Raw genomic sequence first — 13,054 nt, forward strand, 5'->3', positions numbered from 1 at the left:
TCCGCGGGCTCAGCACCTCCCTGCGCAGGCGCGGCCTGAGGCCAGGGCATTTGTGACTGTTCCTCGGCCCGACTTTCCTCCAGCAGCGCAGGCCGGATGGGGGTTGCTAGAGACGCTCGGGGCCGGAGGCACCGGGAGTATCCTTGAGAGGACATAGAGAGGAGAGCACGGTTCTTTACCCGCTTAGGGTTGAGTAAGTCGGCCCTTTATCCATCCGGCCCCGCTTCCTCCCAGATCTGTACTCTCTGAAGAAAGGGCCACTTGACGCTTGCGGAACCGCTTGGAAGCCTAGCGTGTGCTCACTTCTGTAGTTGCTCTCCGCTCGCTGGATAGTGTACATTGGAGTGATGACTGGAATGTTTTAGTATGTCCCCTTCGGCATGAATGAGCCCTTATCAAGACATTTTGCCAGAACTTTGTCAGAAACAATGAAGCTAACTTTGCGTTCCAAAGGTTAGGCGGTTTGGTAGGTAGGTTGCAGGACCATGGATCAGAATTCCTAGCAAGCGTGTTCGGTATGTATCCCCGAGCCGCACTCCTCAGAAGCCAAATCAGTCGGACTGGGGATGGGACCGGGTGGTCTGCATATCAGCAAGTGTAGACCCGTGTGCGTGATTACTTACCTTCCTTCTCGTTTCTCTGACAAAAAGTTGACCCTTTGATACCAGTTGGCATGGGTTTGTCAGCGTTTATCACCGTTGAACAAACTACGTTGCTGAACTGAGTAATTCAAAGGAGAATTTATGCCCGGTTTATTTAGAGAGGCTAAACTGATGTGAGTTAAAATTTTCTGAACGCTATAACAAGCTTGAAGACGATCTTAACATGTAACGACCGATACCGTTATTAAGAATGGCTATTTAAATAAAAATGCTGTCCTGTCAGCCCTTTTGTGGTATTTGCTGTGAAAAGCTTTTCCGTATTCAAAAGTGAGTCCGAAATCTTAGCTAAAACAATATGACATATAGCAAGAAAACTAGTGTAGGTGCAGATTTCTCCAATTAAGATTCATCTTTTTGTTTTTGAATACGTCTCACATGTAAATTTGCTGAAACTGAAGTCTCTAAGAAGTAACTGGTGCGGACAGCTGTATTGCTTTTGAGAGTAATTGTAACAGTTGATATTCTCTCAAAAAACAATGTTGCTTTTATTACTAAAATGAGTGACTTTTAGTACAGAAAAACATGTTTGGACTGTGAAGGTATGTAGGTCACTGTCCTAAAGATAAAGGTCAAAATGACTGTGGTAACACTATTCAGTGCTATAGAAACATTACAAAATATACAGAAATACTCCCATCTTTTTTCAGGAACAATTTTCCCCCCTTCCTCCATGTTATATAGAGGGAATTTGAAATTTCTCAGTCATGTGATGTTTTCTGAGCATTTACATAAACAAGATTCTGTGTACCTACCTGCCACTTGATTAACCTTTTACACATCTATTTTCAGGAAATGTTCAGGTTACTTCTTAAGTTCTTTTGGTTCCCACTTTTCTCTAATTCTTTTTAATTTTTAAAGACTTGCAGCATGTCGAAAATCGTGAAACTTTCCCTAATGGTAAGAAAATTTTTATGTTTGCCTCTAAATTGCTTCTGCTTTTTTTGTGAGTGGTTAGGAAATACCAATTTTGCTAATATTTATATATCATTCTCTTAAAAAATAACTAAAGGATTTTGTTTTTGCTCTACATGAAAGTTACTAAGTTGCTATCTTAGCTCAGAAAGACAAAAGAGGAACTAACTTACATGCTATCTTTCCTATGTGGCCTCCCAGTGTGTATGGCAAATACAGATAACTGGCTCCCACACTTAATTATTGAACTTGAACAAGCCTAAGAATCATTTACTCAGTACTCAACACAGCCTCTGTCAATAGAGTAGGCAAGATATAGTTTATGGTCTAATCAGAGTCCATGAATTGTTTTCATGTTACATTTGGACTTGAGTCTGCTTTAGCAAAAGCTAAAATATTTACTTGTATTATGTTTATTTCTTAAGATTCCCATTCTGACCTATGATGAGGATAAATGTTCCCATGCTTTTAGTTGCTTCATTATCTGGCCCTTGACTGATAGACACAGTGGACTTTTTTTTTTTTTTTTTAAGTTTCTAAACCTCTTTGAACTTGTCTTCTAGCACCCACACCTTTGTCAAGTTAATATCTACACCTCATTTAGCTTTAAGTGTAAATGTCTCAGGAAAGCCTTTTCTGACATTAAGACTTTCAGTCTCATTAAGTTAACATCCATCATAGTTATTATTAGTTGTGGTATTTTATTAAATGCAAAATGAGAGATTGATAATTTTGTTGAGTTGATGGAGAACTGAACTAGAATTCTTAACAATTTTCCACTAGGTTAATGTTGAATTTTGACCCTTTGATTATTGTATCCTTACAGAAGTCATCTGAGGTAGTATTTTTGTATTACTGATAAGAAAACTGAGGCTTAAAGTGTAAAAATATGAAAATAAACACAATCTCTTCCTCCCTTCACCAAATCTGTACAACTACATATATCTGAACCTATCAATATTACCTTTCCCCTGCTATACAAGGAAGAAATGTTCCCTCTACTTGTACTTTTGTTTATTTCATTCAGGACTTTGATTCTTCCATTGTTTCCCTCCTATATGTCTGCTTTCCCTCTTTCAAATGAATAATGCACTCAGTAGACTAATATGCCTTACTATATCAGGTATTGTAAAAGAGAACAAAACAAAAAAAGGTTCTTTTGACCTCTGTTCCCCTCCAGCTTCTACTTAATTTTTGTGCTCCCTTTGTAAGTAGAATTTCTCCAAAAGGTTTTCTAAACGTCCATCTCAACATATCCAAAAGGTTAAGTTCTCAATTCTCATTTTAGCCAACTAGGTTCCATTTGATACACTTGGCCGCTTCCACACTTTTGAAACTCTTTTTTCTCTAGGCTTTGAACATCTCACCTCTTAGTTTCTTCTTGCCTTACTGGCATCCCCTCAGTCTACTTTGCTTTATCTTCTTTCCGTGACTTCGACTACTAAAGTTGCTCATATTATAGTCATGTGTTCTTTTCTGTCTATAGTCTCACTAAGTGGTTTCATCCAAGCCCATGGCTTTAAATGTTACCTTTATTTTGATGAGTCCCAAATTTATCATTCCAACCCTAACTTTTTGAACACCAGACTGAATATCCTTTTTACATTATTATGGAAAACTTCAGGCATGTAAAAGTAAAAATAATGTAATGAACCTTCATAGACCCATCACCCAGCATCAACAATTATTAAATTAATACACAGACTCAATATTCTTAATATAGGGTGATAACCTGGTTTTCATTTTTGAAGTTGACATATTTGCAGACCTTTATTCCATATACATCTTAGGTTTTGTTCAATTATTTCAAGTTTTGATTGGGATGGATTGTGTAAATTAATTTGGGAAGCTTTTATATATTTCCTAATTATTATATGAGTCTGCATTTAATTGCAGGAAATAGATCTGGCTATTTTACACATTTAGAGATTTTAAGATAGGGAACTTGTGCTTCTAAAATTATTTAAAAGGCTGGAGGAGTGGGTTTTTGCCTGGGCTGTCAGAAATGAGTTCCAGGATAATGCAGTACTGCACAAACGGGCTGTCAAGGGGAGCTGCTACCACTGCCCCCACCCATCAGAATGATGGAGAATCAAGACCCCACAACCAGAGTAACTGACATTAAAAATACACTAGTGTAGCTATAGTTCCAGAATCAAGAAGGCACTGTAGCAGCAAGTACTCGAGCCCACCAAGTGGAAGTGCCCCAGAAACCAGCTGTAGGAAACACTAATTGTCACCAACATACTGCTCTGCCAGAAAAGCAGCAGGAAGAAGGCTTTTGCCTTACTCATACCTTTCAAATCTTACTTAAATGTACCTAACTGGCAGAAATCATTTATCTCTAGAACCTTAACTGCAAGGATGTCTGGGAAATTTAGTTGTTTTTTGAGAGGGCATCTCTGGAAATTTAGTTTTTAAGCAAGCTCAAAAGAAGTTTGAATGGATGCTGAATATCAGTCTACCTTATCCAACCGAATTTTCACATTCATGAACATAATGTATCTATTTTTTCTAATCTTTAGTGTATTTTAATAGAGAAATTTTTCTGATGATCTTAAGCATTGTTGGTTAGCTAGATTCTTACATATATTGTCATCTATTTTTTTATCTCCTAGATATTGCAAGTATCTTCTGGTCCATTGGATTTGTCTGTAGTACTCTTGTTGAACAAAAGTAAAAAATTTTTAATACCATGGTGATCAAGCCATCAATTTACAGAAAATATAAAGGACAAAAAATATGTTATTTCATAAATGCAATCAACAAAATTCACATTATATGAAATGACAGGAAAATGAATCTGGTACATCAACAAGTAAATTCCAAGGGAAAAAGAAGAAAAAAGAGAAGAAAAGGAATTCTGTAGATAAAAAGAGAGCTGAGAGATACAAAAAAGAAAGAATAAGAAAACAGGCTAAACTATAGTGTTTAGGGATGCATGTGTCAGTGGTAAAACTGAAAAAGAAATAATTTTCATAAACATCAGGATAGAAGTTATTCTTGGGAGAAGAAAAGAGCACATGGAAAGTTGCTAGGATGGTGAGCAAGGGTCTATGCTCTGACCTGTGTAGTGGTTTGCAGTTTTCTATATTTGGTATACTTAACAATAAAAGTTCTAAAACACACTAAACAACATATATAGTACAAATATATATGCATGTTTCAGGTTATGTATTTCAACAGAGTGATGTGGTATAATGGAAAATATATATTTGGTTTTGTCCCAAGTTTCTGTGCTGGAGCTCCCAAAACTCAGGGAGTGATAAAGGAGAGTATATTTTGTATGCTAATAAGATGACTGGTGTACTGGGGTCCCCTAGATAGCGTCAGGATGGGGCAGTTTGCCATAAAGACCAAGGCCTGATTAGAGGGTTGAGGGCTAGAACTTTCAGTCCATCCCCCCCACCCGCCAACGCCAAACCTCCAGGGAGGGGAGAGGGCCTAGAGGTTGCATTCAGTTGCCAATCATGTCTGTGTAATGAAACCTCCATAAAAACCTTAAACAACAGAGTTCAGAGAGCTTCCAGGTTGGTGAATACATTAAGGTGCTGGGAGGGTAACACAGCCAAGAAAGGGCCTAGGGACTCCAAAAAGCACACATTCACCCCTACTACTGGCCTTACAAGTCCCATACATTTGGAAGTTCTTAATTAGTATCCTTTATAATAAACTGGCAAACATATATAAATTATCCTTCCAAGTTTTGTGAGCCACTGTAACAAATTACTGAACCTAAAGAGAAGGTTATGAGAACCCTCTATTTATTTTCTGGCCAGTTGGTCGGAAGTCAGGGTATTCTAGGATTTGGGATTGGCATCTGAAGTCCCTAGAGACTCTGCCCCTTTAACTTGTGGTACCTATGCTAACTCCAGGTAGGTAGTGTCTTCATTGTATTGAAATATTAGACACCCAGTTATTGTCCAGAGAAATAGAGAATTGGTTGGTGTGGAAAAGAAACATTCATGTTGATACTTTGTTAGGAGGATACTGGGGGTGAAGATCAGAAAGAAAGAAGAAAACTCAGTGACAGGGCCTTGCCTAGACTGAAGTTGACAATGTGCTAATAACGGCTAATGTTCATATAGCCTTTACATTAGGCATTGTTCTTACTGCTTTACATATATTAACTCATTGGATCCTATAAAATAGGTACTATTACTCCCATTTTACAATTGGGAAATTGAGACACAGAGAGGTTAAGTAATTTGCTTAAAGCCACAGTGCTAGTAAATGGCAAAGCTCAAATATGAACCCAGGCATTCTGTTCCACAATCTGAAATAATTACATGCCCATAAGCATTATACTGTGTTACTGACTACCAAGAAATATGATTATCTCAACTCTGTACCTGATGCTCAGTAAAAATATGTTCAACTGCTTGCTCATTATCACTATCTAGATAGTGTGCTCACCTCTTGGGGGGTACCATGCACCCCCAAATGTACCCTGTCTAAGCTAGAACAACTATTTCCCATCTGCTGTTAAATCAGTACTGAGTCAAATCTCTCCTTTCTTCCTATAACCTCCCATATCAAATCTATCAGCAAATGTTTTGGTCCTACCTCCAAAATATATACCAGCTTTGACCACTGACCATATTTGATATTTGCTGTTGCCATCCTAACCCAAACCACCACAGTCACTCACCTGGGCAATTACAACAGCCTTTTAACTTACACTGCCCCCACCCCCGCCCTGGTCCTGTCCCACTTGGCTCTGTAGTTCTCTATGCAGCAGTTGTTTTTAAAAAAAGCAAATGATAATACTCCTTTGTTTATGGCATTCCAATGGCTGCTCATTGGATTTAGAATAAAATCTGAACTCAGTATAACCTATAAAACCACACAGTCTGACCCTAGCTTCTCAGATTTAATCTCCTATCACTCTTTCCCTAGTCCTTCACATTTTACAGAACACACGAGTAATGACAACAAAGTTTCCTTTACCTTCATTTTTATTTTGAAAATAGAAGAACAGGGTAAAAAATATCAGAAATAATGAATTTATCTCAGTCTGGTGACAGCGCTTATGTAGAGCAATATTGAACTAACCATTCCCCAGTCTCAATTGTCATCAACTTCCTCAGCCCTAAATGGATCAAAGCATTGACCATCAAAAGTCACTGAAGGATTCACAGGAGCAAAGACGTCAAGGAGCAAAACAGGAAAGACTGTCATAGTAGAAGGAAGGAAGAAAAAGGTGGGAGAGAGAGGGCACGCTACCAACTACTTCTCAGTGGGGAAGAATTTGGATTTATTTAGTAAATATGCATTCTATCTTTGTTCAATGGATTGCTTTTGGACTCAGATAAAACTGGCTTTCACCAGTGGAATATTAGCAGAGGTGAGACAAACAGAGACCTTAAATGTATTTGTATGGGTTTTTTTTTTTACTTTTCTTGGTGGTCACCATGGAAGAATAGCCACAGCCCCTTAAGTCTGGGCCCACAGTGAACACCTGTAGAGCAGTCCTGAACCTATCTGTAGTCAGAAACAAGGCTACCTGGCCAAACCCTTACAGCTGGCCTACAGACCCATAAGCATGAACTAAATTCTTGTTGTAAGCTACTGAGTTTGAGGTGTTTGTTACACAGTATTATTGTGGCAGTAGTTGACAAATACAATGGAAACAATTAGTGCTTTAGGCTTTTGGGATATTGTGGTTTGCAAAGTACATTTACTCTCTGTCCTGAATCTGGCACAGAGCTCCCCAAACCCTAGGAATTTCCTACGTGATAAGAGTAGTAAGGTGTCTTGATATTCATAACAAGCCCCTTTCAACCACACCTGCATTTATGTTCATGAGATGATTTTTTGGCAAGCTCCTAAGAATGGGGGCTGGTGCCAGGGGAACCAACCATGAATAGAGGGTTGTAACTTAGTCCCCTCCGCGCACACACCTCTGAGGTGAGGGGAGGAGCTAGAAAGTAAGTTCAGTCACCAATGGCCAATGGTTTAATCAATCGTGCCTGGGTAATGAAGCCTCCATAAAAGTCCGAAAGGACAGAGCTTAGAGAGCTTCCAGGTTGGTGAACATGAATGAAGAGGAATCTATAAGAGCCTTCAGCCCCACTTTGCTGACAGCTGTAGCTTAGGTATAAACAAAATAGCCAGGTGAGTAATATAAAGCATGACAGCTCTACAGATTATTAGTTACAAAGGTAATATCCCATTGTCTTGCCAATGGGTTTCAGCCCCAGGTAAGTTCGCTATGGATTCAGTGTGACCAAAGAAATTGACAGCAAAACGTTCTTTAGGTAAAAGGGTTATACCCAAGTTTATTTCCAGGTGGCAGGTCAGTCACTAGAATCCCATTCACTCAGAGCCAGTCTGCAGGCAGCAAGCCAGTCTCTGCCTCTGGGCCCCTCTGTTCGCACAGCCATCCTCTGGGCCTCTCTGCACAGTGGTCCCACGCAGCCGTCCCCTGGGCCTCTGTCTTTGGTGCTGCCACCACTCCAGTCTGTGCTCTGCTCTTCTGCAGCCCTGCAGCTCTGCCCCCATGTCGCGTGCAGAGCACTGGGCAGATTTCTTTTTATAGAGCCAACAGCCATGTATTGCCCACAGGTGTGCAGTGAGCCAGTCAACCAGGGCCAGGTGAGAATCCTGGCCACAGGAACTCTCATTTTATCCACACCCATGCTAGAATTTTATTAGAAATTTGGAATATAATAAAATCACAGCTGCTTTTTGATAATAGGTACCAAAAATATGTACCATTAAAAAGCAAAACAAAAATCTTTCCATGTAATTTGGGTGAAATACTTCATATACTCCCCCAAAATCTGGATACACAACTGTTGACAAATCACTGTTCCCCACAAAGATCGGGCCAGGCATGACAGCCAGCTGCTCTAAAACTGACTACTTGGTTATAGAACCAGATGCCAAACATCTGTCTTCTATCAACTAGGATCAAAATGAAGCCCTACCCACTAGCTGATTTAACATATAAGGTATAATGTAAGCAAAGATTGCCTGCTTAGCAAAATCACAAAATCACTTCCTTTCCCATCTTCTCAACAGCTGTGAAATATAGGCACTTACAATATGGCCTTTTGTTCTTTTCTGTCAGTTTGTTACTTTTTCTGATGCTGGGTTGGCTTGTTTTTTCAAATACCTTTTTAGACTCGCCTTATTTCCTTGTGCTTGGACTTTCTGCAGGAACTTCTGCTTTTCTCTCTCATCCAGTCATTTTATGAGCCTCCACTATCGAGTCTCTGCTAATTTTTTAATTTGTATCACAAACCCTGGCCCCTTGTTCCCAGGCCCATATCCTCTGATGTCTCCTGAATTTATTTGGATGTCCTCAAGTGTACTATATCCCAACCTACACCTTCCTAGTGAATTAAATCTCCTTAATGAATCTCATTTTTTACTGTCAGTTACTGATAAAATAAGCCACAACCTTCACCTACCATTAGGTGATCTACTGTTCAATGATTTGTGTGTCCACAGAAAAATGGACAGTGTTAACTTCCTGTGCTTCCAGAGAATTACAGAAACTATCTTTTGCTGTTAGTATCTTGGCCTTATAAATTCCAGTGTCTGTTTTTCTGCCTTTCCTTCCTTCCTTTCGTCTTTCTTTTGAGAAGAAGGCATTTGGGAGTAAGGGTGTTCAAAATCAAGAATTCACTAATTTCAGGTTATTGTGTGTAGGATTATTAAATCTAATACTCATGAGAAATACTGAACAACTTTAGTTGCTAGTGAATGCACTAGTTAGAACCTTACAAATTCTAAAATATATTAGCCAATATGCTGTAGTTCAATTTTTTAGAATTGTATTTACATACCTTGTAATAAGATTATTAGTTTCACCTTCAGTTTATCTGTCATAAATTAGCAATAGACATTTTTCTTGGAGGTCAGAGTAGAATTTCATAAATACAGATTCATGGTTGTTGCCTTTCAGTGTGTTGTACCTTAATGATACATACTTAATGATAAGCAAGCTGCTAATAACAGAATGTCACGTAATTATATATACTGCATCTATGGCAAACATTGTGGAGGTGTCAGCAAAAAGGAAATCAAACACATTCTTTCAAATGAACAGTAATTCACAATTTAACCAAGAAATGGGAAAATGGCACCCAAAAAACTGCTCTAGGATTAGTGTCTCAGATTCAAAAGAGTACCCAACAAGAAGTATAATAATCTTCCAAAGAGTAGGGTTTAGAGAGGGAGAATGTGATGGGTCGTGGCCCAGGTGAGAAAAGGAGATTTGACTGAGAAACTGGAGAGGGGTTCCTGCACTCTGGACAGTCATGGAAGGAGCAAACTAGGCAGAGTTGGCTTATTAAGTGAAAACCTTTCTGGTTGCTAGTAACAGAGACACAACACAGGTGGCTTACCCCAAAGGACACCAAGATCTCCAGGGTTTTAGATAGCTTCAGGCATGACTGGATCTAGGTTCTCAGTGATAGCACTGCATACTGTCTCTCTCCATTGGTTCTCTGACTCTCCCTACTCCTGGTTTGGATTTACTCTCTGGCAGGCTTTTCCCTGCTTTATGGCAAAGAGACTCCAGCATCTCCAAGCTCACAACCTGACAAATGTAATCCTTATAGAAGAAGATCTCAGTTCCAGCACAAGTCCCAGGCTTAACTCTGATCAGCCAGGCTCAAGTAACACGTCCACTGCTGGCGAGGCCTGGGTCACCTACCACCACTGGAGTTAGGAAATGGGATTGTGGCCCCCAAAAGGAAAACTGACTCTGTTATTAGATGATGTACAACTTGGAGTGGAAAAAAAAGCAAGAAAGGGGACATGAGGACAAGCAGAGAATGTGAATAGACCCATTCTTATTTTAAATTTTGGCTGGGATGCACCCTGGCAAACCAAAAGCGAAACAATTTTCATGCCAAAAAGTTTAGATGGCTTTAATTCAGAGTTTCTCAGTTTAAAAAATATTATCATTCTAAAAGAAAGTATAATTCCCCTAAAGAACCTTTTTACACATGCTTTCACCTAATCACCACCCCCATGAAATTGTAATACCACAGAAATACTGTATATCTCTTTATGTACTGTATGTATAACTATGCATTATACATCAGAAGAGTATATGCACACTTGCTCTTTTTATTCAATACAGGATTAAGAACAAAAAATTTTAAGTTAAAATTTTTAGTTAAATTGATAATCAAAGCTATTAACATTTGATTTACCTTTATAACTGCATCTGCTGGGTAACTTAATTAACTTATTTACTTATAAACTAAGGCATCAAATTATATATACATATTAGCAATTTTAGAAGTATATAATAGAAATGTAATCAATTTAAAAACAAGTCAGTCAAAAGGCTAGTTTTTTCAGCAAAAGTAAAACAATTAAAAAAATAAACTAGTTTCCTAAATATTAACTTTTAATCTTTGCTTGATATGAGAAAGTGGCTTTTAACTCAACTTGAAGCTAGATGTTTATGCAAATATTGTTGACACTTTTTCTTTTCAGAACTTGACATAGTTAATGATGGGTTGACTAACTTTTGTAGAATTAAATAGTAAAATATAAGCCATTTTTATTTACTTCTCAAAGCTCAAGTCACACACAAAGCACAGAGAATCCAACATAAACAACATCTACAAGGCAGCCAGTGGCAGCCAATAGCACGTGCAGGCCTCCTCTCATGATCTGACTGAGATTGAGCAGACAAGTGAGAGAAAAATCCTCAAATCACAGCCATCTGTTGACCATAGTTTTATAGAACTGGCCCAGCATGCATTTGTGTATCTTCCATATCAGTGCCAGTGCCGCTCACTGATGCTCAAGAAAACTCAACAAGAGCAATTAAACACTAAAAAATAAGATTTTGTTGGGTAAGACTGAGCTTCAGAGGACCAGAAATCATTGTCATAACATTTTTCATCTCCCTCTCCAAAGAATCAATTTTTGTCCCTTTGAGGGCACTGTTACTTCCAGTGGGAATGGATGTGCTAACAGACAGAGCATCTTTCTCCCCCTTACAGTGAGCTAAACTCTGTCTTCCAGTAAAGTTCACTTATTGGTTCTAATTTTTCCATATGAAATAGATTTAATCTCTCATATATGATGAATCTTCAAATATTTGGTAATTGAAATTTTATTCCCTCCATACTGAATGGCCCCTCTAAGCTTTTCCTTTTTGAGGCTAAACTTACTCATAGGTTCCTTGAATTGACATTCATTTGACTCAGTTTCCCTATTGCATGAGACATCCTTTAGGGGCAGGCACTATGTATGTCTTGTTAACCAGTTCAGTTGCCCCATTTGGATCCACAACAATTTAGTGTTAGAATTAGGTACCTATATCTGAACATAATACCTGAACCAGAGTTGAGGAAGAATATCTCTCCACCTTTTGTGGACAGTTTTCATCTGTAAGCATGGTCTAAGATTACACCAGGGCAGCCGAATGCCTATTGAGTGGTGAACGGAAATCTCTTAAGTCTTTCTTCACATGTCCTGTTGATATGCTGAATTCTTCCTCCATCCAGTTTTAGTTTTCTGAATCCTAGGTGTGATTTACATTCCCTTCTGCTACATTTCATTCTGTTAGTATCTTTCCATCATTCCATCATGTTGAGACATTTGAAGATCCTGATTCCATTATCCAATTCATTAATTCATTACTTATACTTGCTTTTTTAAAGACATTTTCATAAAGGTTAATAAGGACAGAAAAACAATTAGTATGAAGTAAAAGGAAGAAGCAAATTTTCCAGTTCCTAGAGTTAATATAAGTGCAAAGTCTAAGCACATGAAGTTTATATCTAAGCTTCCCGCTAAAGGAAGGGTTGCATTGCTTCCTCCTTCATGCATCTCTTGTTGCAGGGAGAGAATGGGTGTAAAATAAATTGAAGTACATTTGGCACCTGAGATTACATCATCTAAAACATGTTAATGTACATTGTAAACTGTAAATGTTATTGGAGTAATATAATCTTGTAAAAAATCTTGAAAAATGTGCTACTTTTCAAGCCCGTAATACATAAAGTATGCTATCATTTTGGCCATATTAACATATATTAACAATGTGACATCAAACACTGAGTTAATAGGCAGCTTAATTTGGGGGGAGAAAGACTTTGCTACTGATACTCTCTATAATGGTAGAAGAGTGTTTCTGACTTGAATTATTTGGACATTTGGCCTAATCCTTTACTCGGTGAGAATAGACTGGCTTATGAGAGTTAATTCATAACATTTGGAGGCTGAAACAGTTATAAAGCTGCTTTGGAATATCCTGAATTGTGCCTAAGAGACCTGTTTTTGACAGATGTGTTCATGTAGTCCAGTCAATTGGCATATGGAATTTTTATGTACAAGCTAGTGCAAAAGTTTCAACATGTAACATTTATTAGTGCTTCTACTAGCCTGGAGAGACAGATGGTATACACATCACTTGCAGAAGCAAGCTTTGCAGTGGCTGTACAAGCCTGCCTTTGCTCAGTTACCTGGGTCATGTAACTTCACCTCTCCCTCTCCTCCCC

General features: G+C 38.5%; 1 long non-coding RNA gene across 1 annotated transcript; it reads left to right on the top strand.

The window, feature by feature from the left end:
• The first annotated feature begins 54 nt into the window (after nt 1–54).
• Nucleotides 55–10,798, top strand: LOC118973860 (uncharacterized). The gene is made up of 3 exons (XR_005063383.2): nt 55–193; nt 1,521–1,559; nt 4,193–10,798. It is a non-coding gene; the product is annotated as an uncharacterized lncRNA (long non-coding RNA).
• The last annotated feature ends 2,256 nt before the right edge of the window (nt 10,799–13,054 follow it).

Source organism: Manis javanica, chromosome 1 (genome assembly GCF_040802235.1).
Source record: "Manis javanica isolate MJ-LG chromosome 1, MJ_LKY, whole genome shotgun sequence".
Classification (NCBI taxonomy): Eukaryota; Metazoa; Chordata; class Mammalia; order Pholidota; family Manidae; genus Manis; species Manis javanica.